The 2,462-nt window shown below is 55.6% G+C and overlaps 1 long non-coding RNA gene across 1 annotated transcript; it reads left to right on the forward strand.

The window, feature by feature from the left end:
* The first annotated feature begins 56 nt into the window (after nucleotides 1-56).
* LOC145718738 (uncharacterized) lies at nucleotides 57-1,830 on the forward strand. The gene is made up of 2 exons (XR_014141994.1): nucleotides 57-1,108; nucleotides 1,671-1,830. It is a non-coding gene; the product is annotated as an uncharacterized LOC145718738 (long non-coding RNA).
* Nucleotides 1,831-2,462: the final 632 nt, after the last annotated feature.

Here is a 2,462-nt window from a genome sequence, read left to right on the forward strand (position 1 = left end):
GGGGGGCTGGACCGCGGGGGGCAGCCTCCGCCGTGTGGGCCCCCACACACCCATTAGCTTTCTTAGGGGTCAACCACATTCTCTCTCCCTTGGGAACTTCACTGGGGGGAACGTCAGGAGAACGAGGCAGTCGGAGGTGGGAATAGAAACTTCTAGAGCCAGCCTGGAAGGTCTGGGCGGAACTGACTTTATGTGCGCGGCCAAGAGCTTGCAGGCATCATGGGATAGAGAAAAGAGAGGATGCAGCTGAGGGAGCCCGGCTGTGGCACTCCAGGCCCCTCTAGGAGGCAGAAGCTGACCCCCCCGCAGCCCAGGCTCCTGACAGAGGAGACAGATGTCACTGTGGGCCACTGGTCTTCCCGGAAAGCCTGGTGACCGTGGCGAGGAGGCACGGACCCTTTCTTGCTCGCGCCTCTGTGATGTTGGGCTTAGGCCCTGGCCGCGGTGGTTACAGGAGTCCTGAGTCTGGCCAGGAGGAGCCAGGCCGCTTTCCGTCCTGTGATGTGCCCTGGAGTAGGGGTGAAGGCCGCAGGCTGTGCTGCTGGTGGAGGCCCAGGGAGAAGGTCCCAGGATCTGGCTCTGAGCCCCAAGTGGCTCCCAACTGCTTGGCGTGGTCTGCGAGACGGCGGTTCACAATAAGAAGTATGTATCGGGTCTTCCTCCTGCAGCCGGCTCAGCGCTTCTAAAAGCCTTGGGACTTTCAGAGAGGGGAGCCATAAGGGCATCTTCCGTTAGGTTATGACGTGACTTTTGGAAAGCCCCCAGGGCAGCTAAGGAGGGGAACCGGTTGCCCAGAGACAACGTTCCTTGTGATTCGTGTTGGAACTTCCAGTCCCTTCCCTCCTTCCCTCTGGCGGTGGGGAGGGACTGGAGGTTGACTCGGTCACCCAGGTCATGCACGGCCCAGGACTTAATCCCCGAGCCTCCACGGCATGAAATCTCCATAGAAATCCTGACGGATGATTAAGACAGCGATGGGCTGGTGAACCACATGGGAATCCTGGGACGGTGGTGAGCCCTTCCCACCGCCCCCTCCAACCTTGCTCCGTGTATCTCGTCCACCTGGCTGTTCCTGAGTTCTATTCTTTTACAACAATTCGGTGATCTAGTAAGTAAGAAGTTTCTTTGCGTTTTGTGAGCCCCTCCAGCAAATTAATGGGACCCAAGGAGGGGGCTGCGGAAACCCCCAGCCTATCGCCGGTTCCTCAGAAGCACAGGGGACACCCCGGCTTGACGACCGGAGTCTGAGGCCGGGGGGGCGGCTGAGGATCATGGGGGGGGCAGTCCTGTGGGACCGAGCCCTCAACCTGTGGGATCTGACATCATTTCCAGGTCGACAGTGGAGGCGTCCTATAGGGGCATCCAGCTGGGGTCCGAGAATCGCTTGGTGGTGCAGCTGCTGAGGTGTCCCAGTGGTTCAGATTCCCAGACAGGTGCACCCACACTTAGAGCCCCTGTTCCTTGTAGCCCAGAGTGTGCGGCTTGCACAACGCTACGTGGGTGCCTTTGCTCAGACGGGGAGGGACCAGACCACTGGTCGTGCCAAGCCGCCAGCCGGCGTGCAGCATGGCACTAGGTGTGAGCTTCCTCTGTGTCTTGGTGGCGGTCTCACGCCGTGAAGGCCACCTGCAGCACAGGGGTGGACGTCTCTGTCTTTGCCTTTGTTTCAGGTTTAAGGTGGTGTGAGGAGGAAGAATGAAATCTGAACTAAAATAAGGCACAATGAGAGGCCATGGAAATGTTCCAGGGATCTTCTTAATTAAAAACAGGAAGCATTTTCAAGGATTTTTCAAGAAGCCTGCTCCAAATAACAGCCTGGTTTTAAAAATACCACCTTTGTTGGGAGAGCTTCCATGGGGGACTAGCGGGCCTGTGCTTGGAAATGACAGCCCTGCTTTTTTCTCCTCCCCAGCAGGTGCCCCAGCCCTGCTGACTCACCGAGGCCCCCTGCCCCTGCTGTTCTGGACGCAGCCCCATTATCCCGGGTTTAGGCATAGCAGGGGGACTAGTCGTCCTGGTTTGTTCAGGACTGAAGGGTCTCCCAGGGTCTAAAACTGGGAAGCTCCCAGACAACTGGGACAAATTGGTCCCCCTCATTTGAAATTGAGACAGAATGACTCTCCCCCATTTGTGCTTGTCCATCTCATCCTCCCATGACTCCCTCTAGAACACAGACGCCTCTTTGGACAGAATGATCTCTCTTTGGCCGTCTCCGCTCTAACCAACTTCCGGTGAACTTCCTAGGCTGTGTTACACCTTACTGCTCGGAGGACTCCTGGCCAAATAACATCAAGTTCAAATTCTAATTTTACCTTCTTTACAATAATTTTTTTTAATTACAACTCAAGTGGAGGAATGAGATATTCAAGCTTTAAATGTTTTATTAGGCACTGTGCCTTTATCATCAGGCATTTAACTGCAATTTGATCACTAAGTCAACAGAGAAGGTATACAGAAAGAGA

The sequence above is a fragment of the Leptonychotes weddellii genome, unplaced genomic scaffold (genome assembly GCF_054177405.1).
Source record: "Leptonychotes weddellii isolate Sample4059 unplaced genomic scaffold, ASM5417740v2 HiC_scaffold_20979, whole genome shotgun sequence".
Classification (NCBI taxonomy): Eukaryota; Metazoa; Chordata; class Mammalia; order Carnivora; family Phocidae; genus Leptonychotes; species Leptonychotes weddellii.